This window comes from Physeter macrocephalus, chromosome 1, assembly GCF_002837175.3.
Source record: "Physeter macrocephalus isolate SW-GA chromosome 1, ASM283717v5, whole genome shotgun sequence".
NCBI lineage: Eukaryota > Metazoa > Chordata > Mammalia > Artiodactyla > Physeteridae > Physeter > Physeter macrocephalus.
Window position 1 is genome coordinate 73,248,358 of NC_041214.2, and position 13,242 is coordinate 73,261,599.

Consider the following 13,242-nt stretch of genomic DNA (forward strand, 5'->3'; position numbering starts at 1 on the left):
CAGCATCCACACTGAAAATTTGTTAACTTCGTACACTGCAATTTACTTTTTGATGTACAATGCCACAACTACTATTAAATTTCATGCCATGGCAGGTGGTTATTTTTCAGATAGGAAACTGCTCTCTTTAAAATATGTCTTTCACTCTTCTACCACTTGGAAAGTACTGCAATGTAATTGAAAATTGGTCTAGTCAATCTGCCATGGGATTCTGAGAAATAATTTCTGTGAATAACTACCACCAAGAGCTTCCCCAAGGAAAACCTTTCATTAGGACTGAGAACACTTTCTGACGATTCTAATAATTACCTTTCTTTGAGTTACTGGCTCACCAGTATGGTTGTCATAAAATGCTTTGCTGGTTTTCTTTCATGCCTCTTGCCTTTATAGCTCAAGAGCCCACAACAGAAGGAGAAAACTGTTTGGTCAGGACATGAGTGTTTATTAACTACTGCTTTGCATGAAGTATTTATTGAAATGTTGATAAAACAAACACTGAAAAATATTCTTCCGGAATGCAATAGGACATGGCCCCAATTCATCCTTAAATGTCCCTAAAGAATTTTCTCTGATATGGTTGTTATTGTTACTGAAGTGAGGCTGTGGGAATATGGAGGGAGAATTCTCAGATCAGAAACAGGAGATCTGGGTTTAAGCCCTGGGTCTACCTAAGCTATAAGGTAAGTGGGGATAATAAAACCTATGCCTTTCCACAGATTATTATGAAGATTTAATAAGCTAGTGTAGAGAGTAATACAAAGCATTATGCATGGCACACAGACAGTGCTCATACATGTTTGCTGAATAAGAATTCAGTTAGATTTCCAACTTTCTTATATTTGCTATTTGAATTGCAAGAGTTCATTAACACTATAGTAGTTCATTCAATTACTGAATTCAACAATGGAACACCTTAATTTATTTTATACAATAAAAGATGCTTGGATTGTTTAAAAAAAAAAGAAAATACACATCAGTCCCTGTAATAATGAGTGGAAAGGTAAGGGCATGAATATTTACATCACATTGAGTATAGTCAGAGAGTTATGTACAAGGATCCCTGAAAACATGAGGAAAGATCCCTTGAAACTTCCTGAAGAAGTCAGAAAAATGTTCACAGAGAGGACAGCCCTTGAGCTCAGGCATAAATAATAAGCAAGAATTTTCCAGATGGAGACAGTTGAAGCAAGTAGAGAGAGATCTACAGACAGAGAATAGAGCATATGCTAGGCACGAGGGAAAATGGTATGGTAATAGAACAGAAGGCAGATTAGTATGACTAAAAGGGGCTGCATGAGGAAGAAAACCAGGAGGTGAGGGAATAAAGATCAGATCATGAAGGCTCTTGTGTGCCTTTCTAGGAGTTTGAACTTTATCTTCTAAGGCAAGAAAATCAGAATCACTTACAGGTTAGCTGGTGGTTTAGCTCAGAGTTGCTTATGAAGTTGAAAGTCAAGATGTTGATCAGAGCTGCTGTCATCCAAAGGTTTAATTGGGGCTGGAGTCTACTTGCAAGATGGCTCATTCACATGGTTATTAGCAGAGAGACTCAGTTCACTGTCACATGGGCCTCTCTCTAGTGCTGCTTGAGTGCCTTCATGACATGGTAGCTGGCTTCCCTCAGAGCAAGAATCTTGTGTTTAGATTCAAGAAAGAGAGAGAGAACAAAGAGTAGGCCACCAATTTATTTATGACCTGGTCTCAGATGTCACACAAAGACATAACCATCATATCCTATTAGTTAAAAGTGAGTCACTAAGTCCAGTCCATACTCAAATGGAAGAGAATTAGTCTCCCCTTTTGGAGGGAGGAGTGTTGAAGAATTTTTGGAGAATATTTTTAAACCACCACAGGTAGAGATTCTGTTGTCCATTCTCACACCTACTAGATGCAGTTTGGCTGCCTGCAAAATTTCTTGCTCATATTTCACTTCTCTCTAGATTTCTGTGGCCATTCCTGTGAAGATGCCCCACAACATTGTTTTGGGTGCTACTACCCAGATCGAAGCTGTTCTTGCCATATCCATCTCACACTTCACTCTTTAATTCCGTAGATACCATGATCTGTCTTTAATGCCTGGTCAAATCTCAAGGTATGAAAAATATCCTCCAGATCTCTTCAGTGAAGGCTTGGGGAAAGGAAAGGCTATGAATGATGTGGAGTAGGTTCAAATACGGCCCATGGGTCCCAATTATTAAGATCTTGATATTTCTGTGAGGGAAGGGAAGACTTTTCCAGTGTTGGTAGTTGTAAGTCATTATTTCATTCCAGATGTTTTTAGTTCTCTTTTCTTAAACACCAGTTAAAGCATAGCTTAACAGTGTTCTCAGGAGGCTTTTCTCTAACCAGTTTGCAGATTTGTTTCACTAGGACATCTTTAAAATACGTGGCCATAGTTGTTTTGTTTCCTGGATTCATTATCCATATAATTTGTGTTTTAGTTTTATTACTCCTGAAAGCAGAGCTGGAGACAAGAACCAGAGTCCAAGGAGTTTATTTAGGCAGTGATCTCAAGAATCACGAATGAGGGAGTGGTGAGAGTGAAGCAGGGAAGAGAAAAGGTCAGTATAAGAGTGTTTTTCAAGGTCACTGTTGGGACCATTGGGATCTCAACTGTACTGGGATTGTTAAAAATGTACAGAATACTTCCAAGGATTTTCCAAAGGACAGGAATCTGAGGTATTTATTCACTGACTCCCATGGTTGAAAGCAGCTTGAGTTCTTCAATGTTCTGTTTTTCTGGACTGTCCCCCTGAGTGGCTGAATGGACTCCTGCAGGTCTGGAAAAGGCATGAAAACTTCAAGTGTGAAGCTATCCACGTGCCTCTAAATTCTCATGCAGCTGTCCACTGCAGCTGCAGCTCTAACCAGAGGTGGGCTGAGGGCACGTGAGGCAGGAAAACAAAAGCCTGTGATACAACTTGTAAATGAGTGCTGAAGGCAACACTTCAAGGGATTTATCCTACAGATGTTAAAACAGTCTTTGGAACAAGGACACTGCCCCTTGAGGTAACTGCTCCAAAAGAATAAGACTTATTTGGATCTTTAAGTTGTGATTTTTTTATTGTTTTGAAGGGGTTTAATATCACAGCTCCTATGGGGCAGCACAAATCAGAATTGTAAAGTAGAGCAAATATATATATTTTAATTAATAGATATTATTTTTTAGAACAGTTTCAAATTTTCATAAAAGTTGAAGAGGTAGTACAGAGCATCGCTGTGTACTCCCAACTCCCCCACATGGTTTCCCCTATTATCAACATCTTACTATAGTGTGGTACATTTGTTACAACTAATGAACCAATATCGACACATTATTATTAGCTAAAGTCCATAGTTTACATCCAGGTTAATGCTTTGTGTAGACAGTTCTAAGGGTTTTGAAAAATACATAATGTCCTGTATCCAACTTTACAGTATCATACAGAATAGTTTCACTGCCTTGAAAATCCCCTGTGCTTCAACTAATCATCTTTCTTCCCTCTCCCAAATCCCTGGAAATCACTGATTTTTTACTATCTCTATAGTTTTGCCTTTTCCAGAATGTGATATAGTTGGAATCATGTAGATATAGCCTTTTCAGACTGGCTTCTTTCACTTAGTAATATTCATTTAAGGTTCCTCTATTTCTTTTTGTGGCTTGATCGCTCATTTCTTTTTATCACTAAATAATATTCAGTTGTATGGGTGAACCGCAATTATGAATACAGTTACTATAAATATTGATTTGCAGGGTTTTGTGTGGAGATAAGTTTTCAACTTCTTTGGGTAAATACCTACGGGTGCAATTGTTGGACCAATATAGCAAGCCTGTGTTTAGCTTTGTAAGAAACTGCCAAACTGTCTTCCCACGTGCTGTACCAGTTTGCATTCCCTCCAGCAATGAATGAGAGTGCCCAATGCTCCATATCCTTATTAGCATTTGGTGTTGTCACTGTTTTGGAATTAGAGGTAGTATAACATTATTGTTTCAATTTGCAATTCCCTGATGGCATATTGATGTTGAGTATCTTTTTATATGCTTATTTGCGTCTTCTCTCTTTTTTCTTGGTTAGATTGACTAAGGTTTATCAATTTTGTTGATCTTTTCAGAGAAGCAGATTTGGTTTCTTTGATTTCTGGTTTTCAACTTCATTGATTTCTTCTAATTTTCATTATTTCTTTTCTTGTGCTTGCTTTCTCTTAAACTGCTTTTCTTACTCTAGTTTCCTAAAGTGAAGATTTAGATTTTCATTTTAAATCTTTCTTCTTTTTAGTATAGTCATTCAGTGCCATAAATTTCCCTGTAAGCACTGCTTTTGCTGTTTCACACAATTTTGATATTTGGTTTGAAATATTTTTTACATTTCCCTTGCAACTTTTTCTTTCACCCACTTTTTATTTATAAGTGTATTGTTTAATCTCCAATTACTTTGGAATTTTCCAGCTATCTTTCTGTTATTGATTTCTAGTTTAATTCCACTGTGGTCTGAGAGCATACTTTGTATGATTTCTATCCTTTCAAATTTGTTAAGATGTGTTTTATGGTCCAGAATGTAGTTTATCTTGATGAATGTTCCTTGTGAGTTTTAGAAGAGTGTGTAGTCTGCTATTGTATGAAGTCCTCTATAAATGTGAATCTGTTCCAGTTAATTGACGATACTGTTCAGTTCAACTGTGTTCTTACTGTTCTCTGCCTGTACGATCTGTCAGCTAATGGGAGAAGGGTGTTGAAGTCTTTAACTACAATGGTGAATTTGTTTCTCCTTGCAGTTCTATTGGGTTTTGCCTCGTGTATTTTGATTTCTGTGTTAAGTGCATACACGTTAAGCATTGGGATATCTTCTCATAGATTTGACCCCTTCATCATTATGTACTACCCCTCTTCATCTGATAAATTTTTTTTGTTCCGAAGTCCACATTGTCTGAAATTAACTATTCTAGGTTTAATTTGATTGGTATTAACATGTTATCTTTTTCTCCATTCCTTTACTTTTAATCTATCTGTGTGCTCATATCTAAAGTGGGCTTCTTTTAGACAACATATACTTGGTATTGTTTTTTTAATCAATCTATTTAACATTCTCTGTCTTTTAATTGATGCATTTATGCCATTCACATTTTAATTGATTGTTGATATAGTTGGATTAATATCTATCATGTTTGTAGCTCTTTTCTGTTCTTTCCACTCTTCTTTGTTGTCTTCCTCTCTTACTGCCCTCTGTGGTTTTAATTGAACATTTTATATTATTCTATTTTCTCTCCTCTTTTAGCATATCAATTATGCTTCTTTAAATTTTTTTAGAGGTTGCCCTAGAGTTTGCAATATACATTTATAAATAATATAATTCTACTTTCAAGTAACACATTACCACTTCACAGGTAGTACAAGTACCTTATAACAGGGTATTCTCTGTTCTTCCCACCCATCCCTTATAACATTGCTGTCATTCACTTCCCCTAACCATATGCTATAATCACCCAAAACATTGTTGCTGTCATTGCTTTGAACAAACAGTAATCTATTATATCAATTAAGAATTAGAAGTTGTATGTCAATTATACCTCAAAAAAAGAATTAGAAAAATAAAATATTTTACTTTTCCTTTATTTCTTCTCTGATGTTCTTCCTTTCTTATGTAGATCTGAGTTCCTCCCTGTATTATTTTGCTTGTTTCTGAAGAACTTTTAATAATTCTTGCAGGGTAGGTATACTGGTGAATTCCCTCAGTCTTTGTTTGTCTGAGAAGTCTTTATTTCTCCTTCACCTTTGAATGATGAAGTCACTGGATACAATTTTTTTTTTTAAATACTGGTAGTTTTTCTTTAAACGCTTAAAATATTTCACTCCCCTCCCATCTTATTTTCATGGTTCCTGACTACAAGTCTGATGTCATTCTTATTTTTGATCCTCAAAAGTAAAATATTAATTTGCTCTGGCTTCTTTCAAGATTTTTTCTTTGTTTTTGATTTTCTGATGCATGTCTAGATGCAGTTATTTTTTGCACTTACCTTGTTTGGTATTCTATGAACTTCCTGTATCTGTGGTTTGGCATCTGTCATTAATTTTGAAAAATTTATAGCCATCATCTCTTCAAACAAGTCTTCTGTTCCTTCCTCTCTTTCCTCTGCTTCCCATAACATCTATTCCACCGCTTTCTTAACTGTCTCACAGTTCTTATATATTGTGTTTCATATTTAAAAAAAAAATTTTTTTCTCTACATTTCAATTTGGGAAATTTCTACTGATGTATCTTTAAGATCACCAATTTTTTCCTTGGAGTGTCCAGTCTCGTAATGAGCCCATTAAAGCCTTTCTTCATTTTGTCCAGAGTTTTTGTTTTCTAGCATTTACTTTTGATTCTTTCTTAGAGTTTCATCTTTCTGATTACATTATTTATCTGTTTGTACATGTCATCTACTTTTTCATTAGTCTTTAATATATTAATCATAGTTATTTTAAATTCCCTACCTAATAATTCCAAAATCTGTGCCATATATGAGTCTGGTTTTGATGTTTGCTTTATCTCCTCAGAATACGCCTTTCCTTGTCTTTTAGCATGCCCAGTAATTTTTTGGTGAAAGCCAGACATAATGAATTGACTAACAGCAACAGAGGTAATTAGGCTTTGGGTGTGAAGTTTTATGATAATCTGCCTAGGGGGTAGGTTGTGTTTAATGTTTCTTGTAGCTGTAGGTGCCAGAGGCTTCAGTTTCCTCTAGTTTGTGTGTCCCTCATCCATTTCTCTTGTCCTCTTGTCTTAGGCATCTCTCCTGCTTTGTCCATGCTAGTGTAGTTTTCTCTTGATATTGTTCCCAAGGGGTGTACACATGCCATTTTAAAAAAATCCTCAAAGCATAAATAATCTGGCTATAGTATTTAACAAAAGGGTCACGGTGTAAAAAATTAACATGTAGCATAGTACAGTGATTAAAAGTGTGGCTTCTGTAGCCAGACTGCCTGGGTTAGAATTTTGTCTCCACCATTTACTAGTTTGTGACCTTGGGCAAGTTACAAAATCTCGCTTTGCCTGTTCTCTCAGTTTTAAAGTGGGAAAAATGATAGTGCCATCATGAAGACTGCATGAATTTTTCATAAAATGCTTAGCCCAGTGCCCAGCATTTAGTAAGTGCTATATAAATGTTTGTCAAATAACTAAAACAAACAAACAAAAAAATTGTGACAAAAGTGAACTCAAAATATTTAACAAATTTGAATATTGCTATAATTCACTGGCCAAATTAGTACTCAGCAGATAACTGTTAGAATATCACTCAGCACATTAAAAAAAACAATAAATAGTAGTTGTTATTATTGTTTACTTTGTAGATCTTTCTTCAGCCTCCCATATAGCATGGGTCAGCAGCTTACCTCCTTAGGATTGAAATGCTCTTAAATATGTCCCTACCACTTTATTTTACTTTTTTTTTTTCTCCAGCTTTACTTAGGTACAATTGAGAAATAAAATTGTATATATCTAAAGTGTACAACATGATAATTTAATATACGTATGCATTATGAAATGTTACCACTGTCCCTACTACATTAAATCTAGGCCTCCAGATCTGACTTAGAGGAATTGAGTCTAAAAAGGAAGAAGAAAAAATCAATACTATATATCCCAACCACCCCCACACAGCAGCCCCCTCTGAATCCAATGAAGGCAATCTTTTACATTAGTATGCATATAAACATAGAAATTAGCTTTTCATTTTCTCAACATCCCCTTTCCAAAAGAGCCATCATAATCTAAAGGTCTACCAAAGTGTTGGTTCCAAAACCAGAGAGCTCCAGTTTCTAATGGTGAATTCAAACATCCACCTCCAACAGGAGAAAGAAACTACTGGCAACATGCAGCAATGTGTTACCTTTGCTTTTAAAGAATCCTTTCTTTTTTTTTTTCTTTTTTTTTTGCGGTATGTGGGCCTCTCACTGTTGTGGCCTCTCCCGTTGCGGAGCACAGGCTCCGGACGCGCAGGCTCAGCGGCCATGGCTCACGGGCCCAGCCACTCCGCGGCAATGTGGGATCTTCCCACACCGAGGCACAAACCCGTGTCCCCTGCATCGGCAGGTGGACTCACAACCACTGCGCCACCAGGGAAGCCCCTAAAGAATCCTTTCTTTACCTTTGAAATTCAAAAACATCACCATAAAAGTCACGTGTCAGAGTCAGCTTTCATTTACTTTGATATGTTTATACACTGTCAAAAAGTAATTTCTCGGGCTTCCCTGGTGGTGCACTGGTTGCGAGTCCGCCTGTCAATTCAGGGAACGCGGGTTCGTGCCCCGGTCTGGGAGGATCCCACATGCTGCGGAGCAGATAGGCCCGTGAGCCATGGCCGCTGGCCCTGTGCGTCTGAAGCCTGTGCTCCGCAATGGGAGAGGCCACAAAGGTGAGAGGCCCGCGTACCACACACACACAAAAAAGTAATTTCTCAAAATTTCTAGTAAATAATTCTTTTTCATCCTGGGTTTCTGTCATTGAAATTGGTTTTTCATAATTTTAATGATATGAGGGTCCTTCACTGTGAACTTTCAGGAGTGTGAAATTTAGACACATTTGCTCAAATACCCATCTTATTCAAAGGCTGAAGACTATTTAGAAGTAATAAAAATGAGACCCTAATATTTAAAAAAATTATTAGACACAGTTAAAGCTTTATTGAGAGGTAAATTCATACCTCTATATACTTTCAGGGTTAAAGAATAAATAAATAAATATTCTACTCAATAAGTTAAGAAAAACAAAAAAAGTATAAAATAAACAAGTAAAAACATAGCAAGAAATAAATGAAGTGTAAAACAGAATTATAGATTAGGGAGGAGATCAAGATGGCAGAGTAGGAGGACACAGGGCTCAACTCCCTCACAAACACATCAAAGCTACAACTACATATAGAGTGATTCTTGCTGAAATTGACCTGGGACTAGCAAGATGGCTTTTGTACAACCAAGGCTATAAAGAGAGATCCAAGTGAGTCTGGTAGGAAGGGAGAAGAAGCAATCTGGTTGAGACCCACAACACTTGCATGGGACCTAGAAGATGAGGATGATATAATAAGCCTGGGGATCCTCTCTGGGGAGTGAAAGGTTCAAGCCTCATACTAGGCACCCCAGCCCTGGGTTCTGACATTGAGAAGATGAGCTCCCTCAGCTGGTTTGAAAAAAAGTGGAGATTACTGGAAGGCTGTAAGAAATTGAGACTTTGCTCTTGAAGAGTGTACACACAGACTTGCTTACTCCCAGTCACAGTGCAGAGGCAGCAGATTGAAAACTTCCTGGGGCTCCAGCTTCCTTGCCAGGACTGTCCCAGCACACTGCCCAGCCTTCACTAGGCTCCTGCTCCAATACCTCTTGCTCCAGTGCTGCTCCCCACAAAGGCAGAGGCTAGTATTGTCAATGAGAGTGCTCATACTTGAAGTGATTGAAGCTGGCTTGGACCCTGGCCCTGCTTCTGATGAGGGCAGAGGCAGCCAATGTCAGCATGTATGTCACTGCACATACGCAGGATGGAGCAAAAGTAGCTCCATGGAGGATACTGCCATTGCTGGAGCCCACATCCCTGCTCAGACTTGGGGGGTGGGTAGCAAAGTCAGCTTAGTGGTGTGGCACCAACCCCTCCAGCTGCAATCCAGCCTCTAACCAAGGCACACACACCATGCACATGGGGAGGGGGAGGGTAGAAAGTGAAACCAGCACAGAAGTGCAGCCCCAAGCCCTCAGGCTCTGGCCATGCCCTAAGCCAAGGCAGAGATAACCATTACATCCTGGTGAAGCCTATTTCTCTCAGGCTCCTGCTCCAGCCCCACAGGCACTGCCTCCACCCCCAGTAGAGTAGCTTGTACTCTACCTCCCACCAAGGTGGTGGCTACCAGCACACTCTGCAGGGAAGATGCAGGCTGGGCTCACTTCAGATCCAGCTCTCCTGTCAAAGCCACTGGGCACACGTACTCTGCATAGGGACACCCAAGGAAACCCCTTCAAGACCAGGATAGGTAACTGTTTCACTTAATTTCACAGAGCTAAAGAGAGTTAAACAAAATGAGGAGACAGAGGAACATGTTTCAAATGAAAGAAGAAGACAAATCCCCTGAAAAAGCCTTAATGAAACAGAGATAAATAATTTGCCTGATTAAAAGTTCAAAGCAATAATAATAAGAATGCTAACAGAATGGGGGAAAAGAATAGATGAACACAGCAAGAATTTTAAAAAAGAACTGGAAGATATAAAGAAGAACCAGTCATCTGAAGAATACAATAACTGATATGGAAAATACACTAGAGGGAATTAACAGATTAGGTGATACAGAAGGATACATACACAATCTGAAAGATAGAATAATGAAAATCACTGAATCAGAACAACAAAAAGAAAAACAATGGGACTTTGGGACAATATCAAGTGTACTAAAATTTGTATTATAGGGGTCACAGGAGAAGAGAAGGAAGAAGGGGTAAAAAATATATTTGATGAAATTATGGCTGAAAACTTTCCAAACCTGAAGAAGGAGGCAGATACCCAGGTAAAGGAGGCACAGAAATTTCCAACAAGATGAACCCAAAGAGATCCATACCTAAACATATTATAATTAAAATGGCAAAATTAAAGAGAGAATTTTGAAGGAAGCCAGAGGAAAACAAAGAGTCATATACAAGGGAACCCTCATAAGGCTATCAGCTGATATTTCAAATGCAACTTTGCAGGCTAGAAGGGAGTGGCATAATATATTTAAATGCTGAAAGAAAAAATACCCCTACACCTTAGGATACTCTACCCAACAAGGTTATCATTCGGAATTGAAGGAGAGATAAAGGACTTCTCAGACAAGCAAAATCTAAGAGTTCGTCGATACTAAACCAACCTTAGAAGACGTGTTAAAGGGTCTTCTTTAAGTGAAAAAGAAAAGGCTGCAACAAGAAATAAATTATAGGAAGGGAAAATCCCATTGGTAAAGACAAAGGTATAGTAAAGACTGTGGATCAACCACTTACATAAGCTAATATGAAGGTTAAAAGATAAAAAATGTAAAATCAGCTATAACTGCAATAAAGTGTTAAGGGATAGACATGAAGATATAAAATGTGACATCAAAAGCACAAATCGTAGGGTAGGGAAGAAAAATGTAGAGCTTTTGGAATGTGTTTGAACTTAAATGACTATGAGTTTAAAGCAAATAGATACAGTTACAGGTCAATATATATGACCTCCGTGGTAACCACAAATCAAAAACCTAAAATAGATACATAAAAACTAGAAAGGAACACAAACACAACAGTAATGAAAACCATCAAACCACAAGGGAAGAGATTAAAAGAAGAAGAACAGAAAAGAACTACAAAAACAACCAGAAAACAAGTAAGAGATTGGCAGTAAGTGTACATACCTATCAATAATTACCTTAAATGTCAATGGAACTAAATGCTTCAATCAAAAGACAGGGTGGCTAATTGGATAAAACAACAACAACAACAACAACAACAAGATCAATCTATATGTTGCCCACAAAAGACTGACTTCAGAGGTAAAGACATACACAGACTAAAGTAAGGAAATGGGAAAGATATATTCTATTCAAATGGAAATGAAAAGAAAGCTGGTGTAGGAATACTCACATTAGACAAAGTAGAATTTAAAACAAAGTCTAATATATACACTACCAAATGTAAAATAGATAGCTAAGGGGAAGCAGCCGCATAGCACAGAGAGATCAGCTTGGTGCTTTGTGACCACCTAGAGGGGCAGGATAGGGAGGATGGGAGGGAGACACAAGAGGGAGGAGATATAGGGATATATGTATATGTATAGCCAATTCACTTTGTTATAAAGCAGAAACTAACACACCATTGTAAATCAATTATACTCCAATAAAGATGTTACCAAAAAAAACCCCGAAAAAACAGTCTATAACTAAAGACAAAGAAGAGCATTATATAATGATAAAGGGATCAGTACAAGAAGAGAATATAATATTCATTAACATATATGTATCAAATATGGGAGCACCTAAATACATAAAGCAAATATTAACAGATATAAGGGAGAAATGGACAATAATACAGTCTTAGTGGGGGCTTTAACACCCCACTTACATCAATGGACACAAATTATCCAGACAGAAAAATCAATAAGGAAACAATGGCCTTAAATGACACATTAGACCAGTGGTACTTAATAGATATCTACAGGACATTCCATCCCCAAACAGCAGAACACATTCTTTTCAACTGCACATGAAATGTTCCCCAGGATATATCACATGCTGGGCCACAAAACAAATCTCAACTAATTTAACAGGATAAAAATTATATAAAAATTATATCAAGCATCTTTTCTAGAAATAAATTACAGGAAGAAAATTGAGAAAAACACAAACTCATGGAGACTCAAGAGCATGCTACTAAAAAAATCTATGGGTCAATGAGAAATCAGAAAATATCTTGCAGCAAATGAAAATAAAAACACACTTTCCAAATTCTGTGGGTCAGAACAAAAGACATTCTAAAAGAGAAGTTTATAGTGATACAGGTCTACCTCAAGAAACAAACAAAAATCTCAAACTACATAACTTACCATCTAAAGGAATTATAAAAATAAGAACAAACAAAACCCAAAGTCAGCAGAAGGAAGGAAATAATATAGGTCAGAGAGGAATAAAATAGAGATAAAAAGCCAATAGAAAATATCAATGAAACTAAGAGCTGGTTTTTTGAAAAGACAAAATTCATAAGCCTTTAGCCGGACTTATTAAGAAAAAAGAGACAGAGGACTCGAATAAACAAAATAAGAAATGAAAGAGAAGAATAACAACCCATACCACAGGATTATAAAAAATCATAAAAGAGTACTATGAACAGTTATATGTCAACAAATTGGACAACCCAGAAGAAATGGACAAACTTCTAGAAACATATAACCTTCCAAAACTGAATCAGGAAGAAACAGACAATCAAACAGACTGATCTCTAGTAGTGAAATTGAATTTGTAATTTAAAAACTCCTAACAAACAAAAGTACAGGACTGGACAGCTTCACAGAAGAATTCTAACAAGCATATAAAGAAGAGCTAATACCTACCCTTCTCAAACTATTCTAAAAAGTTGAAGAGGAGGGAAGACTCCCAAATTCATTCTATAAGGCCACCATTCTCCTGATACCTAAACCAGACAAAGATACTAAAGAAGAAAAAAAAAAGAAAAGAAAATTGCAGACCAATATCTCTAATGAATATAGAGGCAAAAATCCTCAACAAAATATTAGCAAG